Here is a 16,301-nt window from a genome sequence, read left to right as displayed (position 1 = left end):
AACTATTGTTATTCTCCTTAAAGCCCTGCATCCAAAATCCCAGTCTCTCCTTGTTTCTTGAGCTTCCTCAGTATTTCATCATCATCCCTTTCCACTTTGAATTATAGTTTTCTGCTTGTGCTATGTACAGGAGTCTTAACTGTGTGGCTCTGAAATATGCATTCAAATTGGGTAATCCTAATCAGCCCTGTTTTAGTAGAAGGATCAGCTTATCCCACTTTACACTTGATGTGTTCCCCTCCCAGATAAAGTCCCTCAGCTCTTTATTAATTGCTACCCACAACTTTTCTGGCTGATAAAAATATAACTGACTGGTGTGTAAGACTAAAGGGACTAAAAACATTTTAACTGCTTGCATCTTACTATCCATAGCCATATAACAAAGCTTCAATTTTCTCAGTTTTTGTATTATCTTTTTAGTCTCTTCACACATATCCTTAGCTGCCACACTAGAATTATTTTAATCCATTCTCATAAATATTTCATTTTATGATGTCCTCATAAATATGGGTACTCCTGAATCAGTTCATGAGTGGGTACATCATTTACTGCTATTGCCTTTGTTTTAGCTCCATTAATTTTGCATTCCAAAAAGATCTGAAACTGGTTCAAAATGTTCCACAACACTATAATGTCTTTTTTTCTGGTTTTGTCAGGTGTAAAATAATATAATCTGCAAATAAAGCCAGCTTTTCTTGACTACCATAAAAATTATATTCTTGAATTTCTGAGTCCATTATTTTCTTTGCCAATGAAAGCGACAGTGTTTTATTTTTATTTCATTACTCTGCATTTTTATTTTAGTTATTATTGGCATATGATCTGGAATATTTTCAATTAAAAGCCATATTCCTGTGAAATATATGTTCTGCTAAGTCTAGACCATTTTTTTTTGTATCTTGGGGAATATTATGTAAATTCATTCCAGATTTCTACTACTAAATTCACATCTTCTTCAAACGTCTACCCTCCTTTGTCATATTTTCCCTTCTGGGCCCCCCAGATACATCTTCACTGATGCAAATCAAATTGTAGTCAACATGTGTAAGTAATATTCCCTGCTGAAAGCTGATTATTTCTCCCAGAATTTTCTTAAGCTCCAGAATAGCAGATTTAGGTGGAATATAAATACATGCCAGTATAATTCCCCTCCCTTGCCAGTAGCATCTTAGTACAACAAATCTATAATTATTATCATTTTATCCTCTTGTATCACTATTGGAGCTCCTCTTGCAATTAATATAAGTACTCCTCTTTTCCTTTGTCCCAGGTATTCTGCTGAATAACCATCCTGAACATCTTGTTTTATCAAATTCACATATTCGGTTCATTCCAGATGTGTGTCCTGTAGCATAGCATTTTGCACTTTACATTTTTTAATCTAATTCACTACTCTTTCTTTTTTGTATTATCTGCAAGACCATTTACATTTAAAGATAATATAAGACAGGAGTCAGAGCTGGTGGTGGCAGTGTTAAGATCTGCACTGGGTGTGATGAGGATGGACAGGATTAGAAATTAGTATATTATAGGGTCAGCTCAGGTTGGATGGTTTGGAGACAAAGACAAAGAGGGGAGATTGCATTGGTTTGGATATGTGCTGAGGAGGTATGCTGGGTATATTGGGAGAAGGATGCTAGGGATGGACCTGCCAGGTAAGAGGAAAAGAGGAAGGTCTAAGATAAGGTTTATGGATATGCTGAGAGAGGACATGCAGGTGGTTGGTGTGACAGAGCAAGATGCAGAATACACGAATAAATGGAAACAGAAGATCCTCTGTGGTGACCCCTAATGGGAGCAGCTGAAAGAAACAGAAGAAGAAGAAGATAGAAAGTGCCATCATGGTAAAATATTATTCCCACCTTTTATGTGTAACAGATATTTTAAGTGTCTAGTTCCAGCTTTTGTGTTACATGCATACACTAATGTTTGGCAGGTTGATCTTTTATACAGTTGTTTCTTTGTAATATCCATTTCAGCTTATGTCACATCTTACAAAACTTTTTGTTTTATTGAAGGCCCTCAAACAAACAAAAAAAACACCCCAAAACACCCCTAAAACATATTAACTTAATACTAACACACAAAACTGTGTACATCTTCAAATACTGAAGTTTTACTCACCTAATAAGAACAATTATCCAAGACTGACAGCCACATTCACAGACTTCGGTTAAACTAAAAGGAAGGATATACAGGCTAAGATGCATGGTACAGCCTGCACTTTCCCTAAGTGCTCTTTGGTTTTGTCCTATCTTTATTACTGTTCCAGATTGGGAAAACACACCAATACTTTCAGAAAACATTATCTCCTAGCCATTGAAAGAAATATGTGTTCTGTTCTTATTGCTCTTTATTAGACTGTCTCCATGGAGACATGAGAACCAGGTAAAGATTTGCTTCTATAAGACAAAAATCACTTTTTCATTTATTTATTTGTTTTCTCTTAAAACTTGTTACTAGATCAAGCCAAGGGTCTTAATCCTGCCATTTTCCTATACAAGAGTGAAAAAAGCACATCATTTTTTCTTGTATCCACCTCTTTTGATCAGACTTTGGTTCTTTTTTTTTTTTTTTTTTTTGCATTTCATTGCCTACATTTCTTAAAACTGAACATGGAGAAAGAAAAAAGAATGAAAAAAAACAGAGGCACCTGTTTATTTTAGTATCCCCAATACACTCAAAAATAACTGTGAAAACTTTATTTTATGGCATGCAGATTAAACCATGCATTATAAAAACACTACTATTAAGAACAAAATTTCATTTTACTTACAGTTAACTCTTGTTCTTCCAAACGTTAATGGCATAAAGTAGGGCATATACTTTAGAGTCCCCTACAAGTTTAACAAAGTCAAAACAGTTCATTTCCAAGTGTTCTTGTTCTGTCATGTTTCGCAAATACAATTAATGCTTTGTAATCCCATATTTATTTGTCAATTTCTGAGTTGTTAGTTTTATTCCTGTTAATATCATCTTCCAAATCCAGTCTTTGTTTCATTTCCACCATACTCTTTTTTTTCTTTTAGTCAACTCTTGTGCCTTTTTCTGTCTCTCAAGCATTTTTTGTTGAAACATTGGAAAGGTTTCCCTTTCACAGTCTCTCTGTATTCTTTTTTATCAAAAAAACAAGAGGCAGGACCTCCTTCTGTTTCATAACTCACTTTTTGCTGGACAAACTTTTTTATTACCTCCCTAGCATGCTCTGCATCAAAAAATGATGTTGTCTCCCCAGGAAACAATATTCTGAAAATAGCTGGGTACAGCAGCTTGAATCTTATGCCTGCTACTTGAAATTCCCTGATTAGAGGAATAAATGTATTTCAGTTCTACTTGGTGTACAGTGAGTAATCATTTTTCACAAATACTTGACTGTCTTTCACTTTTAGTACTTTGTCCTTCTGTCATAGTTTTGTCAGAATCAACTCCTTCTGTTGGTAAGATTACATCATTACTATTAAAAGCCTGGGTTGCTTTCTCATGGCCAGGTTTGGAGCATACACATGATGTGCCCTTTCAACTAACCACTCCTGGTGTGGAATACCAGGTCAGTTGCTTATCTGTGCTTTCATAAAATTAATACAGTCTGTTCCTTCCAACTTCTCTGGTGCAGCAAAAAATCTCAGGTTTTCCCCACATACTCTGTCCTCTAATTCTGTTATTTTTTTAAACATGTCTTCTTGAACAGTCTCATATTCAGCTAGCCTTTTCTTCATTTCAAACTCTGATTTTTACAGTTTTTATCACCTCATTTGAATATCTTTTTAAAGGTTTCTCCATTTTTTCCAGCCTTTTGTTATTTGGATTGATACACTCCTTCAGTGTTTTGTTTATTTTAATCAGCTCTGAGTACATTTGACTTATTTTTTTCCTCTATGTTACTGGAAGTCATGTCTTGCATGAAAGCTGGAGCTTGCACTGCTGAACAGCTGCAAAATTCTTCCCAGTCAATATTTTTTCCTCCTTTTGTGGTCAAGTTTCTTTCAGCTTCTCTGAATTTCTTTTTTTGCTGGCATCCAGTCAGTGCACTTACTAACCAGTGTTTACTCAAAAATATGAGTTTATTGGCTTTTTCTTCTGAATTTCTGTTTTCACAATGGAAGAGCTGAAATTAAGCTGTTACTCAATGTGCGGCCATCTTGGAAGTACCCTACTAATATTCTTGGTTTAATTGAATGTGTGTGAATGTCCTCTTGTTCTTGTACACTGGTACTATAATACTTTTTGTTCAGTCATCTGGGATATGCTTTTCTCTCTCTCCATACTGTAATGATTACTCTGAGGAGCCATTTTTCCTCTGTCTCACCCAAAATCTTGACTATATTTTGTGTGACCTCATCTGAGTCTGCTGCTTTCCCTGACTTCATTTTTAATTGCGTTGTTCTAACTTCTTCTAGGGTGGCTCCTCCTCTTCTTTCATCATAAGCTGTGACTGAGTTAGTACAGCATATGCAGGGTTTTCTTCCTTCAAAATCTGCTGGAAGTACTCCTTCCATCTGCTTTTGATTTCCTGTGGGCTGGTGAGCAGGTTGTTGCTGACATACCTTACCAAGGGTGTCTGACCATCTTCTTTATCTGCCTTTGCCTTGCAACTTGATAGAGTTTTTTGTGCCCTCTACCAAGTCACTTTGCAGAAGCTGATAGAGTACATCTGATGCATTGTTCTTTGCTATTGCAACTCCTCTCTTAGCCTCTTTGTCAGCCAACCAGAATTCCTTCTCAGTCTGGCACACCTTTTCTATCTCCTACTTTTTCTGACACTCCTCTGTTGTTTTGATGACTTCTTGGAATTCTGCATTCCACCACCAGATTTCCATATGTACCTTATCTCCATACCTGGCTCGGTGGCATACCTGTTCTGAATGCTGTTTTGAGGCACTTCCATTCTTCTTCAACTGCTTTCTCTCCCGTTAACTTCCAGATCTTCAGTCTAGTCACTGTTGACCTTAGATTCTTCTTTGACTACTGGTTGCAGGTGATTGTGACAAACAGATGTTTATGATATGAGCTGACTGTTTCAGTGGGGATGACTTTGTAATTGCTAATTCTACCCCAGTGCCATTTTCTTACTAGAAGGAAATTTACCTGAGTTGCATGTTGGTTACTCTTGTATGTGTTTCTCTTGCTGAACCATATGTTGGCCACTATCAAGCCATTTGTCAGACAGAAGTCTAGAATGGTCTCTCCTTCTTTATTTCTGTTGCCCCACCCATGTGGATCAAGGCAGTCCTCATATCCTGTTCTGTCTGGGCTGTTATGTGCTTTCAGGTCACTCATTATCAGCAACAATTCATGTTGTCCTGCTTTATCTAGTAGGTCCTTCGACTTCTGTCTGAATATATTCTTTTTCCTCACTATCACAATCCTGCTGTGGGGCATAGGCTGAGATTATGGATAGTGTCCTATCTTTACACTGGAGTCTCAGGCCTAAAGCAGATGCCCTATGCTGACCGCCTTAAAAACTCCAGCTATACTCGGTCACATATTGTCTACTCAGAGGCGATCTCTGCTTAACATACAAGGTCATGTCAAACCCAGAGCTGTTGGACATGCTACACTTAAAGAAATCCCAATCCCTCAGAGCCATACACTCCAGGGATCTAAACCTTGTCATCACAATAAACAAAACATGCTGGAGGGATAGGTTCCTGACCCAGAGACTCCCCAGACTCTAAAATAGACTGCCCATACATGTCAAGCAGAGTGCCTCTTTGGCCCTCTTCAAAAGGAACCTTGATGATTGGATGGGAGAAAGGAAATTCACCCCGGGCATCACATCAGTCGCCCTGCTAGACAGGGGTCCAGGGAAGTAAATAGTGTGGGAAGAAATAGCCACGGAATTGTTATGGCTAGGCTTGTATAGGCCCTAGGGCTGATAGCCTAGTACCAACCTATGAACCTATAAACCTATGATTGTCACAAGTCTATCACTAATTCTTATGACATCCCTCACTGTCATCTGAATCATCTCCCTCACCACAATTCTGATATCATTTCATGTTTGTCCTCCTCCTGTGTAGTAGACTCTAGACCTCTAGCCAAGACTTTGCTGCATTGTCCTTCCATCTTGTCTCCTGGATAAATAGGATGCCCAGCCTCCTCCTTACCATCACACCATCCATGTTCAACCTGCATTTTGTCAATGAACCTACACTAAGTGAAGTAATTCTTAGTTCATGTTTGGCATGTTGATTGGTTGTGCTTTTTCTCACCAGAGCTATCCCAGGTAACCGAAGCTGGGCAACTGGACACTAGTCAGCTAGTTGCTTATTGACCCAGGTCTGCTGGGCTTTATGGCAGGCACACACTGGCTGATAAGAGCACATACACCCCTCCCACAATTAACATGGGCCCCTGGCATAGGTTCGGTCTTGAATCCACTTATCGCCAGCAAATACCCATACCCATTTTGGAGACATTAGTTGAGCAGATCACCAAGAGCCAATTTTTACACCATAGACTGGTTAACCCTGACATGGCATGCAGTCTGTAATCTGTGTTCTCCTGTTTTGAGGATACTGTACAGCACAGTTGATGCCCAAAGTGGTTGGTCTTTACAAATCTTCCCCTTACAGGTCAGTGCTGCCCACAGCTCCATTCTTGGGTGAGTTTGAGGTGGAAACACACAGCATGTTCTTGGAAGGTGGTGGGAGGAGCACCACAAAGACCAAGGGAAAATATGCAAACTCCATACAGGCATTAGCAGGAGGTCAGGATCAAACCTTGTACCTTGTGCATAGGAGGTGAAGACCTTAACCATTATACCAATAGCTTTCTATGTTTTATTAATGACATTGTATTTCCTGAGAATATCAGCATTCTGCATGTCATCTTTCAGTCTGTGCTTTGAGTTACTTTGATACATGTCCTCTGACTTACAGAAACCTTGGATCATTATATGTCTTTTTCATATTTCTTACAGCCTTGTGAATTAAAGCTAGACAAATAAACTAATGCATTATTCAGCTATCTTAGATTTTGTGTTTTATTACTTGAACAAATTGTATTGATACTTTTTCTTGTATGTTTTCCCATCCACATCGGGCAATCATCAGCCTTCAGTGGGTCTTGAGACCCTTTATTCACCCAGTTAAAAATGTCACCTTAAACCGCTGGCAGGGATTGATAGTCAGTTGGATGGAACTGTTACAGATTCAGCTGCAGAGGTGGATTTCTACCCTTGAGTTGAACTGTTCCCTATGCAGGTCATGGTGCAACCTTGGGGTAATCTACTAGAGTCCTGCCCCCCATTTGAGCTGCATCATTAATGATGTGGTGCTAGGTGGGATTTTTACTATTGGTCCTAACCCCGCCCTTTTGGCTGGCATGTGCATTTGCATCTCTGTGATGGCCTGCAGTCCCCTTCGAGTAAATCGTTTGTGCATGTATCCTATGAAGACTACAGTAAATAACTTTGCAGTGTCAAGCACACCAATAGGGGACAGGAGTATAGTAGACAAGATGACCTTCCTCTCCCCATCCATGGGTGAGCAGACATCAGCTACTCAGTCACATCCTATCATTTAATCTGATCCAGAAACTGGACCATTATTTGATCTTGAATCCAGAAGATAGAGTTTTATCCATCTACCCATCAGAGTTGACATAAGCTGTGTTGATGCCTTGGTACATTTTTCTTCCCTTCCTGTATTTACATTGAAAATCATTTGTTTAGGTGTTACCAGGTCATTTGCTCTTTCATTGTCATAAGTGTCTGCAAGGTTCATGTAAAATTAATAGGACCACTCGTGTTGGAATGTTTGTCTTATTAACTGTTTCTGAGTTATCTTTTGAACTTCCATTAAGCCTAACTTTCTCCCGATGGTAAAAGTCAATATTTGTCTTCCATTACCTGCACTACACAAGTATATTATGAGCTGAAACTGTAGTTTCCAATTGATTTGATTACCATATGCTAGTTACTGTTACAAGAAATATCTTTATATTACAATCCTAAAATGGTAAAGAATTCAAGTTATAGAAAACTGATTGATTTACAATGTTAACTGCAGTTCTTGAGTCTGTAAGAAGTAAAACTGGAGGCATTATGTTATGAATCTTTTCACACTGGCCTTTCTCTTTTGCACTGCTGGTAGTTGTCTTCAGAAGTATCATTCATGAGCAGTTCCTGTTGGTTCATGATTACCGGTGACTTAAATGATTGCCATTTAATGATATAATTGCTGCAATCATTGAAAGCAGAAACTCCTGGCCTACTTTGCTAGCAGGAGGATGGTGGTAATTGAAATTGCATTGGAAACAGGTCTCCAAATGCAGCCATGGATGTCATCTGCTACACATTCAAAGGGGCCTACATTTTGAAGATACCCTGTCCTGCACCTCCTCACGAAGGTAAGTCTATTTCTAAAATGGCCTTCTGGATCCTGTACTTGCTGAGCTCATCCTTCATTGGTGAAGGCCATAGTCTAGACCAGCCCAATTTTTCACAGATGCAGAGGTGCTGGAAGCTGTTGAAGACTGGGGGGGGGGGTACCTCTCAACTTGGAAACATAAAAAATCTGGACAAGGCCCATGAAAAATAGGTAGAAATCTGTATGCTGATTAATGTAAAATTTGCATACATAATTACACAACCCTGCCCACTCCAATGGAATTGTGAGATACCAACTTTCAAATGCAACTGAAGAAAAGAACCAAAATATAGCACCAGAGTCCCTCTGCAGCCATTCCAATGTCCCATTACCTGGCTATTTCACCCCATTTACCATACACACTAATGTGTGTATACTGCTTTACTTCTACAATGATTATTTGGATTTTATTTTTACATTTTATAGCACAATGAACAAACACTAATAGATATCTGCTAAACAAAGCAATACTGTCTCACAATGAAAATAGACTTGGCTTTTAAACTTCTCTGCCCTTGAAACTCACATTCATTGAAACAGCATTGAAACCCATACCACATCCAAAGAAAATACATTTGGCCAGTGGTGGATACAGATTATCTTTGGGCTGTTTTCAAATCAGAGGCCCCTTGCTACTTTGATACACCTTCCTGACTTTATTAAATTATATTCCTTGTATAATACAGCACAATTGTTAGACTTAAGTTAGAGCGCATTTTAAATTTATTGTTTAAACATTTTTCCAGTAGGCAGTGAAACGATGCGTCAACCAATAATGACAAAACTTCCCTAGTCAGAACATTTCCATCATAAAAGTCTACTTCCACACACAATTGCATTTTAAAATTTATTGTTTGAACATTTTTTCAGTAGGCAATGAAACAAAATGCATGAACCAATAATGACAAAACTGCCCTATTCAGAACATTTGCATGATAAAAGTCTACTTCTACACACACACACAGACACAGTGTGTGTGTGTGTGTGTGTGTGTGTGTGTGTGTGTGTGTGTGTGTGTATATATATATATATATATATATATATATATATATATATATATATATATAATGGCAGTAGTGTAAGCTATAGGCATCTTGCACAGCTTTTTGCACTTATTTTCAATTGGGGGGGGGCAAAAGGCCAAAAACCAGGGACACATTTTAAACATTGCTTGTATAATTTTGGAAAGTTGCTTGAATAAAATGTTGTGTTACCATCATGCATTTCACTGCCAGGTCTTGAACCCAGGACCTTGTGTACTACAGTCAGAGCAGCATACCACTAAGCCAAATAAGCAGTTTCCTGAAAGACAGGAAGACTCACTTCTCACCATAGCTGTCAACCTCTTAGCGCAAAAAAAACTGGATAAAGCCAATAATGGGGGAATATAGAATTCAGTTCTCACTTCTCACCATAACTCTTAAATCAATGTCTTAGCACAAAAAAAACATGGACAAAGCCAATAATGGGGGAATACAGGCTCAAAGTAGGGACACATTTCAAATACTGATCTTATAAACTTAGAAAATTGCTAGAAATTTTTTTTTGTTATCATTTATTTTCTGAAGAATATGAAGTCTGAAATTCAAATGACAAAATCATGAAAAACCACAGATTTAATGAGGAACAGAACAAAAATATGAGGCATAAATTCACACGTGGTAGTGGCTAGGGACTTTACGCTCTTTTTACCTATACCCAAGTTATAGGGTTTGAGCCTGAATACCACTAGCCACACACACACACACAAATGCAGCATAACTCCTGTAAACAAAAGAACAAAACTCTTTTTACCAGTATGACTCTGGCTCTGGCAGCACCAACAGAACAGTGGCAGCATAACTCCTGTAACACAGAGCAATAAAAGAACAAGAACAGCTGGTTTAGTTAAACTTCTGTGCACGAATCCACGTCAGTGTGAAAATTACACTTCATTATTTTTTTCCCAACAGGTCTTGCAGCTATAAAAATGGGGGGCTCCCCCTCCCCCTGGTCTATGGTTCTGGCACCCATGCACAGATGATGAGATCCCTGAGGAGTTGCACCAACTTCTATTCTAGGGGGTATTTTAGGATGTAGGTACCATGTAGTCTCAGGATTATTGCCCACAGCTCAAGACCTACTTGTCTCATTGCTGTGTCTTCTATCACTTAGGTACATGTCTGGGTATTAAAGACTGATGACCCCTCACTGCACAATCTCTCAACAAAGGATGATGGGAGCAACTGAATTATCCTATGCCAGTGCAAATGACACAGGATCAAGACATTATATAAACGTTTGACATAGGTGACTAAGTTGGGATGTGAGACTATGGGAGTATACTTTAAGAAATAAGACATGATGCCAGATCTGGGTCTAGTATAAACTTCTCTTCTCCATTTGGCATCTTTGACTAATGCATCCCCTTGTGCCAGATCTGTCTCACTTGACCCAGCACCAGTGGTGCACAGTGGTAAAGCTCTGGCTATGGCCCAGACAACCTGAGTTAGACTTGTTCCATGGAGTTTGGCAGTGCTGGCAAGAGGAAAAGTAAACTCATGAGTTGGCATAATGATTTAGATCTTTACCTCAGAATATAATGTACAGGGTTTGATTCTGACCTCTTGCTGTTGGATAGGCTGATAATAGTTTTCAGGGTGATAGCCTAGTATTTGCCTATGAATCTGTATTAGGGGTGGACAATTAAGTTGTTTCCTCTTTTCAAAAAGAACTTGCAGGACAGGATACGAGACATGGAACAGCACACCAAGAAAATGAGGGAGACGCTGGCTAATGAACAGCAATAATAAGAGAATGAGGGATAGCAGCAAGAAAAGGACTAAGTCATGGGATTATTGTTTCAATTAAATATGGACATAACTTTGTTGTATCTTTCGGCTTTTCCCAGTTAGGGGTCGCCACAGCGGAACTCTGGTCCGCTAATGATTGGCAGTAGATTTTTACGTGCCGAGTTGCCAGCCCTGATGCACAACCTTCAATGAAGTTACGCCCATTCACGCATGTCCCCACACAGAAGATGCTATAGCTGAGAATTGATCAGGACAACATCTTACTGTGAGGCGACAATGCTACCACAGCACCACCACTGCAGTACCAAATATGGACATAACTGAACTCTTAATAAATGTAGGGCATTGAATGTGAGTAGTAAGAGTTAAAATAATTTTAACTGCTTTGAAATGACTGTTTAATAAATCACAAACAAGCACATGCATTTATTTATTTATTTATTTGAATTTGTTTACTGGGGTAAAGCACTGATCAGACATACAAAATAGACAAGAGTACAATAACACATAAATGACATTAAAACAGAACAATGGTTGAGTAATGCTTTGGATAATTAGTAATCCAATGTATTAATTTACAATATGTACAAAAGTTTCAAAACATTTGGGAAATTAGAGTTAAATAAATCAGAGATGTAAAAAAGAGCAATGGATATTAGTAGTTACATTAGAGTGGAAAGGTGTTTAATTAGACTTAAGTGCTGTGACCTGAATTTCTTAGGTTGTATGTGGGGGTATATCTTTTTAGTTTTGAGGACAAAGTAGGGAGACTATGTTCATGTAGAAGTTAGAATGTTTGTGATCCTAGGAGCTGCTTTTTGGTTAAATTGGGCCAGTTTGCATTTTTTAGTCTTCATTTGTTGGGGAGTGTGTAATAAATCTACATGTTTTGTTTTCTAGTATTTGAATAATAGTGGAGTTTTTGAGTAGAGATTGCTGATATAAGAGGTAGGTTGAATTCAAGTTGAGGGAACAGGATTCCTTTCCTTATTACAGATCTAGCAGAGTGTAAGAGAAAAGAGGATATTTTGTGTCCAGAAAAGGGGTCTATATTACAAGATCAAAACACAAAGAGAGCAAACTCTCTTTAATCGAACACTAATGCTCGAAACCATAAAATATAGAACACATGGAACAACAATTTTTTTCCCTGGGAAAAAAATCGCTGTTCCTTGCGTTCGATATTTTCTGGTTTCAAGCATTAGTGTTCTATTAAAGAGCATTCGCTCTTTTTGTGTTTCGATCTTATAATATAGACCCCAGAAAAGTAAGAGATTTATAACTGTTTATGTATATTATCAATATGCTAGTGGAAGTTAAGTGAGGGGGTCTAGCCAGAGACCAAGATACTTGAAAGACGAGACTTGATCTAAGAGATGTTGCTGTGATCACAGATTGTTAAAGTTTTCTTGAATCTTCTGAGTTTTTGTTTAGTAATTTACACAAATCTACTGGAGGGAATGAGGGCAGGAATTGAAGTAAAGTTTTGCATTGTGAATGAGAGTTGAAATTTACTACAGCAAGAATGAATACAGTGAAGACATGCTACTAAGGGCCGCCATATTGAAATTTATTGGTAAAAGGAAATAGAGAAATGGAGAACATACAGAGGGTGGGATATTGCAAATAAGCAAAGAGGTGAATGGTGAGGAGGTGGGATGAGAAATAAATGTGAATAAGATGCAGTAGATTGGGTGAAAAAAAGAACCATGAGGACAGAATTAGTATATTAAAGGTCATCTGCAAAGGTTTTTCTTTGACATTTCCTTCATGTAAAGTGGGCTTTGTGATGCTATAATATGCAGTTTTTATTTTAGTTACTTGAGTGGAACTATATTTAGTATTTTTACTATATTTATTAAATTTAATAAACTTGTTTGCGTTTTCTATATGCTGAACAGCTATCCAATTACTTCTTTAATCTTTATCTGCCCTGCCTTCTATAGGTTCATAAGTAAGCATTATGTGTTTGTGTGTTTGAGACATGTATGTCAAGAAATTCACCTCAAGAGTAAAGATGGAGAGGTGAATCTTGTCATCCATGTGAAGAACACACAATAAAAGATCATGATCAGCGACCTGATGAAAAGTCTTTGTAGTGCATGAAGCTTTGTCTTTGCCATGTACCACCAGTTACAGGATAAGAAAAAAAAAAACAAAAAGAAGAGAAACTGTTGGAGACTGAAGTGGTTTACTAGCTTTGAAAGTTGATAAAACACTTAGCACTGTTGAACTGACAGCAGCATACTTTGAAGTTTCTTTAATTAAGAATGTTGAACACATCCGAAAATAATGACAGGACAAAAAATCAAATCAGGAAAATTTTTAAATATTGCTCCAGTTTACTTAATAAGTTAATAGAACAACAAGTTTTGCATCAACACCCATTTAAGTTTCTGACTTTTTTAGTTTTGGTTCTAGTTTCTGACTTTATGTCTATTGTTTTTTAAAACAATGTACTGTATGTTTAAATTCAATGACTTGCTAATGAATAATGGATGTGTTTTTTAATGACCAAAGTAGTCACATGATGTATATTTAAACATTAGTTAAGCAAGGTTTTTTATCTGATAAAGTTTTGCTATCTAGCTTAACGAAAAGCGCTTCATACTGACATTTTGTGGAATAAGACTTGTTTTCTAGTTACTTGTGAATGTATAGCTCTCTTTTCTTGCTTTTACAGTCATTATTGTTTATTTATATAGTTTTGGAAGTTAACAGAACAACAAATTTTGCAACAACACACATTTTCTGAACAAAAGGTATGGAACTCTAAATGTCTGGCATTATTGACAGAACGTAATCCTCACTGATTTACCAGAAATTCTAAACTTTTATGAGGGACAGGCAAACAGATGAGGCAAAATCAGGGACAGCTGAGTGGTATGGACAGCAGGCAAAAATGAAGTGCTCCTCTGTAGAAATAGTGACTTTAAAAACCACTTAACCTTCTGCTGGATTGGCACTGTCCACTGTTAATTCAGGTTTTGCACCTTGGAAGCTCTTAACAAGTTTATCTTTTTCCTGATTTTTGGGACATAACCATGGTATTTCATTCACTACAAATAAGTTCCTAGTAAAATGTATTGTTCTTGTCATACAGTGTAATAGCACAGTCACACTGTAGTAAACTGCTGTATATCACACTGTAGTAAACTATTGTCTACTATGGAAGGATCACATTTATCTTCATCTTCACAGATGTGCAAACTATACAAATGTTTGATTTCCAGCACTAATCTTTTGGCAGTGTGACATACAAACTCAATGTACAGTAGGGCTATTATTGAGGTGATTAACACATATGTAGTTTTCTCTCTAAAATTGAGCAATCCATTAGTAAATAACTATTTATTGCAGTTTTACATCTGCTTTATTACACTGCACTATACACCTCACTAGGAGTGTTATCCAGCACTATATTACTTTTGTAACTTTTTGCTTGAATAGAGTTGCAGTGATGGTTTGATTTATTGTCTGTTTGTGCTGCATTCTGATTACTTTGTAATAAAATCTGCTGCAGATACAGAAAACATGCTTACCCATTACAAACTGTTTATCCCCTCTAGTGCATCATCATAAGGCGGGGCTGGATGACATGGAAACAGGAAGCAACTGGATAGTTGCTCAGCACACACTACACAGAAGCACAGGTTTATTATATTTAATAAATATATGTCCACTTAAGTAACTAAAGTAAAAACTATGAATTTTTTTTCAATAAACATCTTTATTAAATTATCACGTATGGCAAAGATCCTAAATCTTCTAGGCTTTGTTGCATATTTGGGAGACATACTTATATCCCCCCTTGTCTCTTTGTGAATTGCTTATCCAATCTCTCTTCCCAAGCCTTTCTAAGCTCCTCTGATTGATTCTTATCATTATCATGCAATATTCTATATGCTCTACTAATCATTCATTTTTTAATGGCAGCTTCTGTTCTAGATTCTGTCAAAAACTCTACCAGTAAGTAAAAACTATGCATTTTACAATCAGCAAGTCCACTTAACATGATGAGAGCATAATTATACCTGAAAGAAATGGTAAAAAAAAAAAAAAACTTTGCACGTGATCTTTAAAGCTATGAAAAGAGAGTGATAGTTGAAGGTAACTAAGGATACTGTTGCTCCTTAAAAACAGTTACAAGTTAACAAAATTGTAGCACTGACAGGATGAAGGCTTAAAGGGCCAAAGCCTTGCTGGTAGATATAAAATGAAGATTAGTAAGAATGAGCTTGGGAAAGGGGAAGACAAAAGTGGTGTTCAAATAAGGGGGATAAGGAACATGCCATAAAGGAGCAGCAGCTTGATAAGGTAATCTTAGCTTGATAAAGATAAAGAAGATTAACTTGGGCTAGGATAAAATGGATAAAGGCACACAATTATAGTTAGTCATTCATTTTTTTTTTATTTAACACTGCAAAATAATAATAGGAAGAAAGAGAGCCAAATAAAACTGAAATAAAGAGAATGTTAGATGATGGAGGATGGGACTCCAGCTGCTGTATAGCAAAAACAGAAAATAGATCAACAGAAAAAGGGAAATGTTTATTTAGCATTACATAGCATTGAGGTTATTGTCCTGGAATGTAAATGGCCTCATAGACCAGACAAAAAGGCAGAAGATTTTAGAATCTACTAGGGCTAAGGGAATACGAGTAGCAGTGTTGCTGGGAACATATTTAAAAAAGACTGAACATGAACTGAAGAAAAAGGGCTTCAGAAAGGGGTTTCATGAAGATGTGCAGGACGTTAGGAAAAAGGGGAGTGATAATAATGAGGGGAACACCCATTTGTACAGAAGAACAAAAATGACATCAGTAAGGGAGCTATGTACTAGAGAAGTTAAACTGGTGGGGTAGTGAGGTAACATTAGGGAACATCTACTTACTGCCAAAAAGATTGAATTAAGGATGATACTGATAGAAATTATTGCATTCCATCAAGGGTTTATACTATTGGTAGGGGAGTGAAATCTTATTACAGAGGGTGATTATGTGAATGGAGACCAAGTGTGAGAAAGATGATGGCAGAGGGGAAATTGCTGAGAAATATGTAATAAATGTTTGGACTGGTAGATGTGGGGAAACATTAAGGCAAGCAAGGGGGGTTGCATATTATTTAGAGCAGTATG

The sequence above is a fragment of the Protopterus annectens genome, chromosome 14.part0 (assembly GCF_019279795.1).
Source record: "Protopterus annectens isolate FY-2018-M chromosome 14.part0, PAN1.0, whole genome shotgun sequence".
Classification (NCBI taxonomy): domain Eukaryota; kingdom Metazoa; phylum Chordata; order Ceratodontiformes; family Protopteridae; genus Protopterus; species Protopterus annectens.
The sequence above is the reverse complement of the archived record's forward strand: the minus strand, read 5'-3'. Positions refer to the sequence as shown.